At 41.0% G+C, this 17,824-nt stretch overlaps 1 pseudogene; it reads left to right on the top strand.

Annotated features, from left to right (window-relative positions):
• The first annotated feature begins 2,754 nt into the window (after positions 1 to 2,754).
• Positions 2,755 to 3,614, top strand: LOC123602551 (annotated as a pseudogene).
• The last annotated feature ends 14,210 nt before the right edge of the window (positions 3,615 to 17,824 follow it).

The raw sequence follows: 17,824 nt of genomic DNA, 5'->3' as shown, positions 1-17,824 counted from the left end.
TAACTACTAGACAGGTGAAATAGTCACTAGACTGTATCTCAGATCTCAAATTTCTCTCCTCCTCTCTATTCCCAGTTATCATCAACCTATTTTCTGACCCTATACTTTCTATCTGTTATACTTCTATGATCTCTCTGCCTCCTGCATTGCTCTTTCAAAAAAAAAACAGAATAGAAGAGGGGCGCCTGGGTGGCTCTGTTGGTTAAGTGCCCAACTCTTCATTTTGGCTCAGGTCATGATCTCACAGTTCATTAGTTTGGGTTCTGTGCTGGCAGTGCAGAGGCTGTTTGGGATTCTCTCTCTCTTCCTCTTTCTCAGCCCCTCCCCTACTCATGCTCTCTCTCTCATTCTCTCTCATTCTCTCTCTCTCTCTCTCTCTCTTTCCCTCTCAAGATAAATTTTTAAAAAGAGAATAGAATAATCTTTAGAAAGTGACAATCGTATCATTTTCAATTCCCCCATTAAATCAATTCAGTGATTCTCCGTGGCTTATAGACTGAAGTCCAAATGCCTGATCAAATCCTACAGCATCTCTACCTGACTGCGGCTGTCTGAAAGGCCATCCTTCCATCCTTCCCCACTTCCTAACTGCTAATTCATGTCCCTGCTATACCCAAAGGTACAGGCATCTGTGTCTTTGCCTGTGCCATTTCCTCTATCGAAGTTCACTTCTGCCTTATCATCTAGATAAACTCCTAGTCATCCTTCAGTATTCTCCTCTGACACTTCTTCACCCAATCTTTCTAGAGGTCTACTAAGCTGAGCTGTTATGTCCCATCTCTCTGTTTCTCTAGGTTTTATACCTACCACTACTCATACATATTTTCTGTCATACAATATATATTTACTTTGAAGTCGCTGTTTTCTTCTAGTTTATGAATTCTTAAGACAAAGATTCTCAGTGACTTTATTCCCATCTCTTGACACAGATAACATTTTCAATAAATATCTATTTAAGAAATCAATAAGTGTATATCCCATGCACACATTACCACACATCTTATACATATTTTTACTTATATTCCCAAACACAAACACTTATACAACCAGGAACCATAAAGCATCAAAGTAGGAAAAATAAGGCATGTTCACCTAGGCTTGGAGTAGGTAAAGTTGCACAAATAATGGGTTTTTTTCTTCCTACCTTGAACTCAAGAAGAAAATTACAAATTGGCCACTTTACCTTCTGCATGAGATCAGGGTAAAGTATGTACACTGTGAAAGAGATGATAGAGCAAAGTATTGGGTCTTTTGGTAACAAAAGTCCTCAAAAGCTGTCATATTCATCTTGGTTTCTAGATCCAGAGATTTTCAAAATCAAAATACCAGGTTTCCATGTAGGCTTCTGCCTGTGGCAATGGGAAAAGTACAAGGGGATGGAAGCAGAGTCAGCAAAGGGCAGAGAAGTATCGGCCAGGGTCCTGTTGTTACAAAATGAGGTCAATATAGAAAGTTATTACCCTAGAGATTTTAGTGTAAAAGTCCTATTTTTTTCTACTGTACAGAATCTGATCCCTGCAGGTACCTTGGAACAGAATCTCTGTACCAAGTTCTTGCAAAGAGAGTTAAAGATAAGTGCCCCACACATCAAAAAAGGAAAGTTCGTGTTGCAGAGGAAAGGCCAATTCTTCACAAATCTTGCAGAAGCTCCTAAAGAGATGTAGTCCCCTGGACAATTCCCTACTCTTACCTGCTGGGCTGGGCTAAGCACAGAGCAGTGGAGTCGCTGGTGAGGGGTCAAGGGCTGAGTATAGGATGGTGAAATCTGCAGTCTCAAGATCCAAATCCCACTTGGCAGTTCTTCCCGGATTTTTATTCCTAGACACTCAGAACATTTCTCTATCTTAAACTGTTGTCAACCACTTGTCAAAGACAAAAACCTAAATTCTCTAAGGGCCTGAACAGTGGTTTTTCCTAAGAGGAAGTCATTAAAAATGAAGTCCTGAGAGCTGAGATAAACAGTACATTCCCATGAGTCTGGCTTCATAAAATTCTCTGAAGCTCTTTGTATTATGCTTGTAGACACAGATTACAATCTCTGGGTCTCCCTTGATTTTAAACTCTACTAAAAAGGGACAAAATTTTAAATAGCGATATGGAATCCAATGTATATTTGTTATTCAACAGAGCAATTCTATTTCTAGGCTCCTAAGAGAAATTAAATATTTTGTTCACAAAAAATTACAATTTTTCTTATCAGCTTTATTCAAACTATCCAAAAACTCAAAAAAAAAAAACCCAAATGTGTGTCAATAGATGAATACACAAATAAACTAGTGTATCCTTACGGTGCATCCATTTAACAGAATACTACTCAGGTTTTTTAAAATATTTATTAATTTTGGGGATAGCACCAGTAGGGGAGCGACAGAGAGAGGGGGACAGAAGATCCAACGCAGGTTCTGCACAGAGAGGCTCACAGAAGCAAGCCCGATGTGGGGCTTGAACTCACAAATCACAAGATCATGACCTGAGCCAAAGTCAGACACTCAACCGACTGAGCCACCCAGGTGACCCAACTCCGTATTTTTTTTAATGAACTGCTGAAAAAATGTAACATCATAATTGAATCCAAAAAACACTGTGCTGAACAAAAGAACTAATCACAAAAAGGTTCATACTGTATGATTCCATTTTTATGAAATTCGAGAGTCATTAGCTACTTGGGGACCAGTGTATAAGAACTGACAGCAACCCAGCGTGCCCCTTCCTCACTGCTCTCCAAATCCTGCTGCAGCCATTGCTGCAACCACGATGCCAAAACGAAAGAAGCAGAATCAGTAGCAGCTGCCACCACCACAGCAGCCCCCGCTGCCAGAGCAGGAAGAGACTAGAGTCGAGGAGGGTGGGAGCCCCATAGGACCACCCAGGCTTCTGGGTGTCCCCCCATGGCCAAATGGAAAGCCGGGTGACCCAAGTCAGTTCCAAACTGGAATCCTCCCACATGTCCACCATCAGTAGAATAGATAAATAAGTTGTTGTGTGTGCGTGCAATGGGAGACTACACTGCAAGAAAATGAATGAACTCCTGCTATAGGCAACCTGGATTAAATCTCACAAACACGATGTTGAGTGAAAGGAGCCAGACAGGAAAGAATGCAGATTCTCTTCACAGAAGTCCTCCAGGATCAAGGGGACCAATGATTTCACCACTACTGAGTCTCAAACCTCCTCCCTGGGGCAGAGGCCCAATTCGGGGGGCCTAGGCCCCAGATGTGGCCCATATGGTCATGGTCGGTGGGGGGCCAATACTGAACCTCCTTTTCCTGGACCACGCCGTGGGGGTCCTTCCAGGGGAGGCTTTCACAAAGAGCAGAGAAAAATCCTCAAAAGCTCATAAGTTGGTCTCTATCTGCCCACCCAAGGATGGCCCCCAAGTTATGGAAGACAAATCCAACCACCCTGTCTGCCGACACTTTGCCAAAAAAGGGCCACTGTCAATATGAGGACCTCTGTGCCTTCGACCACACAGGCATCAATGGACCTCCTCTGTGAGACTATGCCTTGCCATCCAGGCTGGAAGGAGCCATCTGGGACCTAGCAGTCATATATTTCCCTGTGGCCCTGTGATGGCTACTGTGAGGCTGTTCCACCCACCACCCTCAATCATTGACACCCACCCCCATCCATCACCTCTCCATTTGGGGTCCAGAGTTGTGTTTCATCACTGGTTCCCAGTGTGTGGTCTTTCTTCTGATCCAGCCTCTAGAGACTAGCCTTCAAGACCCCATCTTTGCTCCCTTCAACTGCCTTCTGGATCCTCTTCCCCCTCACCAACTGACTGAACAGGAAACCTCTTTGGTGCTGTTTCTTGTGCATCTGTTCACCCAGTCCCCAGTACTGCCCTTGATTCCTGAGAGCCCTGGAGCAGTTTCCTAGCACTCCCTTCTAGCTGCTTAAGTCCTTTTTAAAATGTAACAACCCTTACCTCCAAAGTTGCCCATTGTCCTGTGAAACTCACCAGGTTGACCTGGGGTCAAGTATGGATGACTGGTTCAGAGTTACTCCCTGAAAGGACGCTCTCCCTGCTTTTGGATTTTGTAATTTCTGCATCAGTAGCATGATCTCCACCACTCTGGTCTGTGATCACTGTGCTTTGTGAAACTGCCCATCCCCTTGTATGCAGCCTCTCTCAATGTCCGTGGCCTCTTTGTGACGTCCCGACACTACAGTAAGTTTTTCTGCCAAAACAAATGAGACTTGGTGCCCTCTAGACTTTCCATACCTCCCAACATGGGAGAATTGTGAACCTTTCTGCAAGACTGCCTCCCTGGTCTCCCCATCCTGGCGTTGGTTTTTCTGGGTTTGACACAAGTCCATGAGATGTCCTCTAAAGCTTCTGACAAGTAACCTTATCTCGTCTCCAGCCCACTTTAGTTACACTATGTCATTGTGAGGCCATCAGCCTTTCATCTGAATTCTGTGAATCTCCACCCGGCCTACCTTTGGGTGGAACCTGGGCAGTAGGGTTGCCTTCATCTAACCTTCTTCCCTGCATCCCTGGCACTGGTTGCTTTCTATAAAAATAGCAGTGAACAGGCTCAGTTTTGAACTGGCCCTGAGGAAATGGGTCAGGAGTTGTGTGGGCAAGAGGGAAGGATGAGAGCTGTTGGAGAACTGAGAATTAATTTTTTTCTTTTAAACATTTTTTATATTAGTAATAAATGCAGTAGAAACAATAACAAAAAAAAGAACTGACAGCAAAAGGCCATAAGGAAACTTTCTGATGAAAAATTTAAATAGATGTATTATATATCTACTATATTATATTATAGTAGATGTCTTATATTATATTGAAGTTATAAATCCATTAACTGTAAACTTGTACAGACACTGTGGAAAACAGCATAAAGTTTCCCCCCAAAATTACAAATAGAAATACCTTATGATCCAATAATTCCAGTACTTGATATTGACCCAAAGAAAATGAAAACCCTAATTTGAAAAGATATATGCTCTCTTATGCTTATTTCAGAATTATTTATAATAATCAAAATAAGGAAGCAACCTAAGTGTCTATTAATAGACAAGTGGATAATGAAGATTTGGCACATATATATACAAAGGAATATTACTCAGCCTTTAAAAAGGATGAGATCATGCCATTTGTGACAAGATGTATGGACCTAGAGACTATTACGCTAAGTGAAATAAGCCAAAGAAAGGAAAATACCATATCATGTCACTCATATGTGGAATCTTTCAAAAACCAAAAAAATAAAACCCACAAAAAAAAACAAAGAATTTATTCAAACAAAAAGCAAAATCAGACCTATAAATACAAACAAAAAACCCATGGGCAAAATGGGTGAAAGGGAATGGAAGATACAGGCTTCCAGTTATAGAATAAATAAGTCATAGGAATAAAAGGCATAGCATAGGGAATATATAGGCACTGATATTGTAATAGTGCTGTATGGTGACCAATGGCAACTACACTTGTGGGGAGCATAGCATAGCATATAGAAAAGTTGAATCACTATGTTGTACACCTGAAACTAATGTAACATTGCGTGTCAACTGTACTCATTTAAAAAAAATTTAAGTTGTACATCTTTAAAACTTATTTTTATAAAATCTAATCTGCATGCCAATTTAAAAATAGGGAGAATTCAGGAATAAGTTATGGAAATAGCAACTCATATGAAATCCATTCAGTGAATCATTCAAAAAATCCAAATTTGATGACTTTCGCTTTGTTGATAAGTGGATACCACTAAAACGGCATAAGAGATATTTACACAAAATAAATAGTTGTGATATCTCCCCTCAAGGAAAAGATGATATTGGTTTTTGCCATTTTCCTTCTTACACTGAAACATTCTATACCCTTCTATGCTCTGATAGTCTAAGAGGTGATCACTAAAGAATCTATAACTGGGTTCTTTTGCTGGCTAGCTTCTGGTTGGACATAGACAGTGAGAAAGAAGTGCCAGCAGGGAACAAGAGAGCAGGAGTAAAACAGAGGTAGAGTATTTCTTCCCTGCTTACTCTCTGGTATGGGCCCTGTTTTCTGATAGTATTGATGTCCCAACCCTTGCAGGAGGACCCTCCACCACGCTGCTTCTCTCCCTAGACTACAGTACTACATTATTTCCTCCATTCCCCCTTCAAGCTTAGGGTAGTAATGGTATCTTTGTGGTATCTTTGGATATCTCAATATCCCTTGGTAGTTTCTTTAATTCTGTCCTGACCTCTATATTAATCATTTCATTAACACTTCTAGAAGCATCTAAGTTTCCTGCCAGGTTGAAAATGTTACAAGAACGTTTTAATACTAAGAAAAAATGAAAGTAATCATGTAACTAAAGTCGCAGTAAAAAAATCATTTTTGAAACTGGATGCTTAAACATGCTTCTGTTTGCGTGATCTTGTGGCTAAAAATCACACAAAGTATGATCTTTAATCAAAATGGAATTAAACTAGAAATCCATATCAGAGAGATATCTGAAAAAAACTCAAATATTTGAAAAGTAAACAACATAATTCTAAATGACCCACATTTCCACAGGGAAATACAAGGTACTGAAGTGAAATAAAAATAAAAACACAATACACAAAATTTTGTGGGATGCTACGAAGGCAGTATTTACGTATAAATTTATAGCACCAAATGCCTATACCAGAAAAGAGGTAAAATCTCCAATCAGTAATCTCAGCTCCCAACTTAAAAAAAAAAAAAAACAGAAAAAGAACAAATTAAACCCAAATAAGAGTAAGAAAAGAAATAATGAAGATCAATTATAAACATCTGTCCAGAAAGATCAAAGAAAAGAAAGAAAGAAAGAACCCTTATGGAAAACATGCTAGTAAGTTCAACAACTAAGATGATATGAGCAAATTCATTAAAAGACCCAAACTACCACAACTTTGTAAAGAAGAAAAGATAGCTTAAATAGCCACACACTGCTGCTTTTGAAGATGGAAGAAAGGACTAAGAGCCAAAGAATGTAGGTGACCTCTGGAAGCTGGAAAAGGCAAGGAAACGTATTGTCCTCTGGAGTCTCCAGAAGGAACAAATCCTACTAACACATTGATTTTAGGTCAGCAAAACTGATTTTGGACTTACGGCCTGCAGAACTGTAACAGAATACGTTTGTGTTGTTTTAAACCATCAAGCTTGTAGTAATTTGTTACAACAGCCATAGGAAACTAACAGATGTGGACATTCTAACATTCATTGTAACTATGGTACTATTTTATTTGCTCCATTATCCTTAGTACACATAACAGTGTTTGGTATGTGGAGGAATTTCAGTAATAATTTATTGAGTGAATGGATAAATAAATGAATTTGATTAATAATTGTTAAAATGCTGGAGATATAGCAATGAAGAAACAGAGCAAAGGGACTGGATTCTAATAAGTCTGGTCAGCCTGAACTCATCAGGGAATAAGCAACATGAGGCAGAGAGGACATCTCTGGACAGGCTTAGAGACTGGGTAGGATCCATGGCTCAGCCACTAACACATTGTGTGAAACAGGCTGATCACAGCCTACCTCCGAGTCCTAGGCTTAGAAAATGGAGGGGTGGGCTAGAAAATCCCTAAGGTAATTTCCCATGAAAGTGAGAATTTTCTAAATATTATGTAAAAACTCATCTGCCTACTAACTAACTGGAGCCTGGGCACATTTTTGGCCTTCACTGTCACTGGAACTGGGCAAAACTGGCTACCATTCCCACTATGCTCCACTATGTCTTCTACTTGTATCTTTATCCTCAAACACATATGCAAATCAGGTCTGTGCCCATGTCCTCCACCACACACTTGAGGATTGGGATTTTGTCTTCTTAGTCTTTGAATAACAACATACAGTGCCTGGCATATACCAGATGCTTTAAAAGAGCTTTTTATACATGTTGAATGAATGAACTGAATGAGTGAATCAACAAGTGGATGACAACTGTTTCCTCTGGGCTCCTATGCCACACTATAAAATAATTTCATTGAAGCTTAATCACATTTTTCCATGGTTGTGTCTGCCGTTTTTCATAAATCTCTTAAGGGAATTTCTCTTTTATTCATCATAATCTGCCACAACACCATAAGATAAGTTCAATAAATGCTTATTTAAAAAATAAAAGTGAATATCCCTCCTTGGCAGAGCCCACCCAGGCTTCCTTGGTGCCTGGGAAGCTAGGATGGTGGTAGGACACATGGGAGTCAGAGAAGAATCTATTTGTCACCAGTATGAGCGCACTGTATTTCAATATTTAATAGCTGATAAGGACATCCCACAGCTTAATAGCTGCATATCATCTCCATATTACTAGGGCACTGGGACCACTAATCCTCTCTTAACATATTTTCCCTGAGTTACTGCATTTTTTTAATGGTTTTGACTGTGATCTATATGCTGATGATTCCTTAATCTAAATCTTCAACCCCAGACAGGTTTCTGGAACTCAGGACTGTGTAACCAGCTTAGTAGGTACTTCCACCGGGATGTTAATGTGGTAGTTAATGGCACTGGTTTTAGAACCAGGCTGTCATAGAATCTTGAACAAGTCACATCTCTGATTCATGTGTAAAAGATGGTACTTATCTTACCTCTTAGTGTTGTTGTAAGTATTAAATTAAAAAATACATGTAAAGTACTTAGAAGAGTGTCTGGAAAATACAAAGCACCATACAATGGTGTTAACCATTATATTAATCTCAAACTCAGTGTATCAAAACTGAATCAGTCACCTTCCTCTACCCTCAGAGCTGCCCTGTACCTTGTAGTCTCCCATCTCACTAAATTACCCATTTAGGTACACACACCTAGGAATCACCTTCAAGACCTATACTTCCATTTCCACACACAATTAAAAAAGAAAAAAAAAAAGTCTTGCAATTTTAAACCCTTAAATTGATTTTATTCTATATCTTTTTCCTCCTGATAGAGTTCTACCCCTAACCCTCATCATGTTCTACTTATATCAAAACATTATTCTCCTCTCTTCTCTTTCTTCCTGAAAGGGTGGGCCTACGCCGGCCGACTCCATCTTGTTCTGTGTTCTCCACCTTGAGTGACTATGTCCCCGACATGACCCCTTTTCCGGGAAAATCACAGAAACCTCAGACCGCGCCTCCTCCCCTTGAGTAACCTCCCGCTCACCCGTTCAAACTTCCTGATCAAAACACACCCAGCGACCTGCGTAACAGGACTCCGACCCTCCCTCAGCCAATCGGCCGAGGCCACGACCCTTCCCCAGCCAATCAGCTGAGGCCACAGCCATTACCTCACCAACTGCCCCTAGACCCCTATAAAACCTTTGTGCTTTTGAAACTCGCTCTCTCTCCCTGGTATCTCACCGCTGCATCGGAGCAGGTAGGGGATTGAGCTCAGGCTAGCTCGAATAAAGGCTCTTTTGCTTTTGCATCGGACTCGGCTCCCTAGTGGTCTTTGGGGATCACGAATTCTGGGCATAACACTTCCCCTTTCTTCCTCTCTGCTTCTCTCCTCCTGTTTCCCTCACTCTGTTTGTGTATCCCTCCCTTCCTCTACCTCTGTCTCACAATCTTCTTTAATCTCTGTAGTAGGCTAAATAATGACTCTCCTCCAAATATATCCATCACCAAATGCCTGGAATCTACAAACTACACCTAATATTGCAAAAGGGACTTTATAGATGTGATTAAGTAGAGGATCTTGGGGTGGAAAGATTAGCCTGAATTATCCAAGAAGGCCCTAAAAGTAATCACAGAATAGAGAAGCAGATGGAAATTTTACTACAAAGGAGGAGAGAGCAATGTGATCACAGAAATAAGTACTGGAATGATGAAGCCACAAGCCAAGGAATGCAACAGAAGCTAGAACAGTAAGGAATGGATTAGCCCTGGAGCTGGTTCAACCCTGCTAACACCATGATTTTGGGTCCATAAAACTAAGTTTAAACTTCTGACTTCCAGAACTGTAAGGGAATATGTCTCTGCTCCTTTAAACTACTAATTTTAGAGTTAGGTCAAAATGATGGCAAGAGGTTGGTTGGAAGATGGTGGCATAGGAGGACGCTGGGCTCACCGCGTGTCCTGCTGATCACTTAGATTCCACCTACACCTGCCTAAATAACCCAGAAAACCGCCAGAGGATTAGCAGAACGGAGTCGCCGGAGCCAAGCGCAGACGAGAGGCCCACGGAAAAGGGTAGGAAGGGAGGCGAGACGTGCGCGCTGCACGGACTGGCAGGAGGGAGCCGGGACGGAGGGGCAGCCTGCCGGCCAAGCAGAGCCCCCGAGTCTGTCTGGCAAAGCGGAGGGGCCAGACGGAGTGTGTTCCAACAGCAAGCGCGACTTAGCATCTGGGAAATCATAAGTTAACAGTTCTGCTCAGAAAGCGGGAAGGCTGGAGGACAAAGGGAGGGAGAGTTGCTGAGCCCCCGGACGATAGAGCTCACTTTGGTGGGGAACAAAGGCGCTCGCCAGTGCCATCTCCCTCACCCATCCCCCAGCCAAAATCCCAAAGGGAACCAGTTCCTGCCAGGGAACTTGCTCGCTCCGCGCAAACACCCAACTCTGTGCTTCTGCAGAGCCAAACCTCCGGCAGCAGATCTGACTCCCTCCCGCTGCCACAGGGCCCCTCCTGAAGTGGATCACCTAAGGAGAAGTGAGCTAAGCCTGCCCCTCCTGCCCCCGTGCACCTTGCCTACCCACCCCAGCTAATATGTCAGATCCCCAGCACCACAAGCCTGGCAGTGTGCAAGTAGCCCAGACGGGCCACGCCACCCCACAGTGAATCCCGCCACTAGGAGAGGGGAAGAGAAGGCACACACCAGTCTGACTGTGGCCCCAGCGGTGGGCCGGGGCAGACATCAGGTCGGACTGTGGCCCTGCCCACCAACTCCAGTTATACACCACAGCACAGGGGAAGTGCCCTGCAGGTCCTCACCACGCCAGGGACTATCCAAAATGACCAAGCGGAAGAATTCCCCTCAGAAGAATCTCCAGGAAATAACAACAGCTAATGAGCTGATCAAAAAGGATTTAAATAATATAACAGAAAGTGAATTTAGAATAATAGTCATAAAATTAATCGCTGGGCTTCAAAACAGTATAGAGGACAGCAGAGAATCTCTTGCCACAGAGATCAAGGGACTAAAGAACAGTCACGAGGAGCTGAAAAAGGCTTTAAACGAAATGCAAAACAAAATGGAAACCACGACGGCTCGGATTGAAGAGGCAGAGGAGAGAATAGGTGAACTAGGAGATAAAGTTATGGAAAAAGAGGAAGCTGAGAGAAAGAGAGATAAAAAAAATCCAGGAGTATGAGGGGAAAATTAGAGAACTAAGTGATACACTGAAAAAAAATAATATACGCATAATTGGTATCCCAGAGGAGGAAAAGAGAGGGAAAGGTGCTGAAGGGATACTTGAAGAAATAATAGCTGAGAACTTCCCTGAACTGGGGAAGGAAAAAGGCACTGAAATCCAAGAGGCACAGAGAACTCCCTTCAGACGTAACTTGAATTGATCTTCTGCACGACATATCATAGTGAAACTGGCAAAATACAAGGATAAAGAGAAAATTCTAAAAGCAGCAAGGGATAAACGAGCCCTCACATATAAAGGGAGACCTATAAGACTCTTGACTGATCTCTCTTTTGAAACTTGGCAGGCCAGAAAGAATTGGCACGATATCTTCAGTGTGCTAAACAGGAAAATATGCAGCCAAGAATCCTTTATCCAGCAAGTCTGTCATTTAGAATAGAAGGAGAGATAAAGGTCTTCCCAAACAAACAAAAACTGAAGGAATTTGTCACCTCTAAACCAACCCTACAAGAGATCCTAAGGGGGATCCTGTGAGACAAAGTACCAGAGACATCATTACAAGCATAAAACATACAGACATCACAATGACTCTAAACCCATATCTTTCTATAATAAAAATGAATGTAAATGGATTAAATGCGCCAACCAAAAGACATAGGGTATCAGAATGGATAAAAAAAACAAGACCCATCTATTTGCTGTCTACAAGAGACTCATTTTAGATCTGAGGACACCTTTAGATTGAGAGTGAGGGGATGGAGAACTATTTATCATGCTACTGGAAGCCAAAAGAAAGCTGGAGTAGCCATACTTATATCAGACAAACTAGACTTTAAATTAAAGGCTGTAACAAGAGATGAAGAAGGGCATTACATAATAATTACAGGGTCTATCCATCAGGAAGAGCTAACAATTATAAATGTCTATGCGCCGAATACCAGAGCCCCCAAATATATAAAACAATTACTCATAAACATAAGCAACCTTATTGATAAGAATGTGGTAATTGCAGGGGACTTTAACACTCCACTTACAGAAATGGATAGACCATCTAGACACACGGTCAATAAAGAAACAAGGGCCCTGAATGATACATTGGATCAGATGGACTTGACAGATATATTTAGAACTCTGCAACCCAAAGCAACAGAATATACTTTCTTCTCGAGTGCACATGGAACATTCTCCAAGACAGATCATATACTGGGTCACAAAACAGCCCTTCATAAGTTTACAAGAATTGAAATTATACCATGCATACTTTCAGACCACAATGCTATGAAGCTTGAAATCAACCACAGGAAAAAGTCTGGAAAACCTCCAAAAGCATGGAGGTTAAAGAACACCGTACTAAAGAATGAGTGGGTCAACCAGGCAATTAGAGAAGAAATTTAAAAAATATATGGAGGAGCGCCTGGGTGGCGCAGTCAGTTAAGCGTCCGACTTCAGCCAGGTCACGATCATGCGGTCCGTGAGTTTGAGCCCCGCGTCGGGCTCTGGGCTGATGGCTCAGAGCCTGGAGCCTGTTTCTGATTCTGTGTCTCCCTCTCTCTTTGCCCCTCCCCCGTTCATGCTCTGTCTCTCTCTGTCCCAAAAATAAATAAATGTTGAAAAAAAAATTAAAAAAAAATAAATATATGGAAACAAACGAAAATTAAAATACAACAATCCATACGCTTTGGGACGCAGCAAAGGCAGTCCTGAGAGGAAAATACATTGCAATCCAGGCCTATCTCAAGAAACAAGAAAAATCCCAAATACAAAATCAGACAGCACACCTAAAGGAAATAGAAGCACAACAGCAAAGGCAGCCTAAACCCAGCAGAAGAAGAGAAATAATAAAGATCAGAGCAGAAATAAACAATATAGAATCTTAAAAAACTGTAGAGCAGATCAACGAAACTAAGAGTTGGTTTTTTGAAAAAATTAACAAAATTGACAAACCTCTAGCCAGGCTTCTCAAAAAGAAAAGGGAGATGACCCAAATAGATAAAATCATGAATGAAAATGGAATTATTACAACCAATCCCTCAGAGATACAAACAATTATCAGGGAATACTATGAAAAATTATATGCCAACAAATTGGACAACCTGGAAGAAATGGACAAATTCCTAAACACCCACACTCTTCCAAAACTCAATCAGGAGGAAGTAGAATGCTTGAACAGACCTATAACCAGCGAAGAAATTGAATCGGTTATCAAAAATCTCCCAACAAATAAGAGTCCAGGCCCAGATGGCTTCCCAGGGGAGTTCTACCAGACGTTTAAAGCAGAGATAATACCTATCCTTCTCAGGCTATTCCAAGAAATAGAAAGGGAAGGAAAACTTCCAGACTCATTCTATGAAGCCAGTATTACTTTGATTCCTAAACCAGACAGAGACCCAGTAATAAAAGAGAACTACCGGCCAATATCCCTGATGAATATGGATGCAAAAATTCTCAATAAGATACTAGCAAATCGAATTCAACGGCATATAAAAAGAATTATTCACCATGATCAAGTGGGATTCATTCCTGGGATGCAGGGCTGGTTCAACATTTGCAAATCAATCAATGTGATACATCACATTAATAAAAGAAAAGATAAGAACCATATGATCCTGTCAATTGATGCAGAAAAGGCCTTTGACAAAATCCAGCACCCTTTCTTAATAAAAACCCTTGAGAAAGTCGGGATAGAAGGAACATACTTAAAGATCATAAAAGCCATTTATGAAAAGCCCACAGCTAACATCATCCTCAACGGGGAAAAACTGAGAGCTTTTTCCCTGAGATCAGGAACACGACAGGGATGCCCACTCTCACTGCTGTTGTTTAACATAGTGTTGGAAGTGCTAGCATCAGCAATCAGACAACAAAAGGAAATCAAAGGCATCCAAATTGGCAAAGATGAAGTCAAGCTTTCCCTTTTTGCAGATGACATGATATTATACATGGAAAATCCGATAGACTCCACCAAAAGTCTGCTAGAACTGATACATGAATTCAGCAAAGTTGCAGGATACAAAATCAATGTACAGAAATCAGTTGCATTCTTATACATTAACAATGAAGCAATAGAAAGACAAATAAAGAAACTGATCCCATTCACAATTGCACCAAGAAGCATAAAATACCTAGGAATAAATCTAACCAAAGATGTAAAAGATCTGTATGCTGAAAACTATAGAAAGCTTATGAAGGAAATTGAAGAAGATACAAAGAAATGGAAAGACATTCCCTGCTCATGGATTGGAAGAATAAATATTGTCGAAAAGTCAATACTACCCAAAGCTACCTACACATTCAATGCAATCCCAATCAAAATTGCACCAGCATTCTTCTCGAAACTAGAACAAGCAATCCTAAAATTCATATGGAACCACAAAGGCCCCGAATAGCCAAAGGAATTTTGAAGAAGACCAAAGCAGGAGGCATCACAATCCCAGACTTTAGCCTCTACTACAAAGCTGTCATCATCAAGACAGCATGGTATTGGCACAAAAACAGACACATAGACCAATGGAATAGAATAGAAACCCCAGAACTAGACCCACAAACGTACGGCCAACTAATCTTTGACAAAGCAGGAAAGAACATCCAATGGAAAAAAGACAGTCTCTTTAACAAATGGTGCTGGCAGAACTGGACAGCAACATGCAGAAGGTTGAAACTAGACCACTTTCTCACACCATTCACAAAAATAAACTCAAAATGGATAAAGGACCTGAATGTGAGACAGGAAACATTCAAAACCCTAGAGGAGAAAGCAGGAAAAGACCTTTCTGACCTCAGCCGTAGCAATCTCTTACTCGACACATCCCCAAAGGCAAGGGAATTAAAAGCAAAAATGAACTACTGGGACCTTATGAAGACAAAAAGCTTCTGCACAGCAAAGGAAACAACCAACAAAACTAAAAGGCAACCAACGGAATGGGAAAAGATATTTGCAAATGACATATCGGACAAAGGGCTAGTATCCAAAATCTATAAAGAGCTCACCAAACTCCACACCCGAAAAACAAATAACCCAGTGAAGAAATGGGCAGAAAACATGAATAGACACTTCTCTAAAGAAGACATCCGGATGGCCAACAGGCACATGAAAAGATGTTCAACGTCGCTCCTTATCAGGGAAATACAAATCAAAACCACACTCAGATATCACCTCATGCCAGTCAGAGTGGCCAAAATGAACAAATCAGGAGACTATAGATGCTGGAGAGGATGTGGAGAAACGGGAACCCTCTTGCAATGTTGGTAGGAATGCAAATTGGTGCAGCCGCTCTGGAAAACAGTGTGGAGGTTCCTCAGAAAATTAAAAATAGACCTACCCTATGACCCAGCAATAGCACTGCTAGGAATTTATCCAAGGGATACAGGAGTACTGATGCATAGGGGCACTTGTACCCCAATGTTTATAGCAGCACTCTCAACAATAGCCAAATTATGGAAAGAGCCTAAATGTCCATCAACTGATGAATGGATAAAGAAATTGTGGTTTATATACACAATGGAATACTATGTGGCAATGAGAAAGAATGAAATATGGCCTTTTGTAGCAACGTGGATGGAACTGGAGAGTGTGATGCTAAGTGAAATAAGCCATACAGAGAAAGACAGATACCATATGTTTTCACTCTTATGTGGATCCTGAGAAACTTAACAGAAACCCATAGGGGAGGGGAAGGGAAAAAAAAAAAGAGGTTAGAGTGGGAGAGATCCAAAGCATAAGAGACTGTTAAAAACTGAGAACAAACTGAGGGTTGATGGGGGGTGGGAGGGAGGGGAGGGTGGGTGATGGGTATTGAGGAGGGCACCTTTTGGGATGAGCACTGGGTGTTGTATGGAAACCAATTTGACAATAAATTTCACATATTGAAAAAAAATAAACTACTAATTTTATGCTCATTTTTCTTAGCAGCAATGGGAAACTAATACAATCTCCATCAAAACTTTCTCCCTCCTCATAAAATACCTTGTAATTACCAAAATATAAAACAAACACATAAACAAAACTTTATTATGTGTACCATTCTTGTGATAGTCCCTTTCCTCTGCTTATATTAAGAGCAAGAAATATTATCTTTAACTAACTCCACCTCCTCATCTCAAATTTTATTTCTACTCAGTTTTACTTGGCTTTCCCCCCACCCATGGAAATGGCTTTTATCAAGTTCATCTATGACTTTCATCTTAGAATACATAATGATCAACTCTCTACCCTTATCCTCTTGACCTCTCAGAAGCATTTAATATGGTTGAACACACTTTTTCTTCCTTCTCCAGGTTTTAAGGATCCCAAATGTGTCTCAGTCCCCACCTCCTCCTCTCTGGATGCCTCTTCTTAGTGTCCTTTACCTCTCTTGTAAATGTTAGAATGTTGCCCACCTCCAGCATCCTTCTTTCTCCTCATCTACACGTTCTTTCTAGCCAAGCTTACACTACCATTCCTTGGTATGGATGGCATCCCTTAAAAGGCATGGCCTACTTTAGTCTGCTTTCCATCTCCACTTACATGCCTAATTGGTATCACAAATTAAATATGACCCCCAATCTGCTCATGGGGGTCATAAACTTTGACCATATCAGAGAATGACACCATCATCAACCTATTTGCTCAAGTCAAAATTCTAGAAATCACCTGTATTAATTTTCAATCTCTGCATAACAAATTACCAAAAACTGTAACAACTTAAATAGTTGTAAGACTGTGGATGTAAGACTGAAGTCCCCAATTTCTTGCTGGCTATCAGTCCAGAATCACTCTCAGCTCCCAGGCACATGGCCCACACAGGCAGTTCACCACATGCTCTCTTCAGATCATCAGGAGCACACTTGTTGCTGTTTCTTGTGTCTTTTAAAAGCTGGTCTGATTTAAGTCAAGCCCATGCAGTATAACCATCCTTTTGCCATATAAAGTAACATAATCACAAAGTGATATCCCATCATTCCCATAGGTACTGCCCATAGTCTCTTAACTGTTATGACTGCCTTCTTCCTTGTAACCCCCCTATTCTATATATTCAACCAGGAGACAAAGTAATCTTCCTAAAGCTCAACCAGATAATGTCATTCCCATGCTTAAAATGTTAAAATGATCCAAACGCTTTCCATGACATGGAATAAAAGCCAAAATTCTTATCATGACCCTAAAAGGCAGAATATGAATCAAACTTTCAGACTTTTATCTTCTTCCCTCACCTGTTTTTCAATTTTGCTCCAGTCACAGTGGGCTTTTCCTGTCCCCTATAACACCAAATTAGCTTCTGTTTGAGTCCTTTGAATTTGCTCTTCCTCATTCTTGGAAGGTTCTTCTCCAAGTTCTTCACATATCAGCTTTCTTATCTTCCTTCATGTTTAAACTTAATTATTATATCTCCAGAGTATTCTTTCCCAAAAGTCCCTATCTTCCAACCCCAGTAATATTTTACATTACCTTATTCCATCATCTTCACAGCAGAAATAATCATACTAATATTTTTATTGTTTGTCTCTTGTTTTTCTCACACACTCCAACATCTACCCTGCCCTGATATGAAAGTTCTCTGTGGAAAGGAATCTCTGTCTCTTGTCCAGGATTG

This window comes from Leopardus geoffroyi, chromosome D1 (genome assembly GCF_018350155.1).
Source record: "Leopardus geoffroyi isolate Oge1 chromosome D1, O.geoffroyi_Oge1_pat1.0, whole genome shotgun sequence".
Taxonomy (NCBI): domain Eukaryota; kingdom Metazoa; phylum Chordata; class Mammalia; order Carnivora; family Felidae; genus Leopardus; species Leopardus geoffroyi.
The sequence above is the reverse complement of the archived record's forward strand: the minus strand, read 5'-3'. Positions and strand labels throughout refer to the sequence as shown.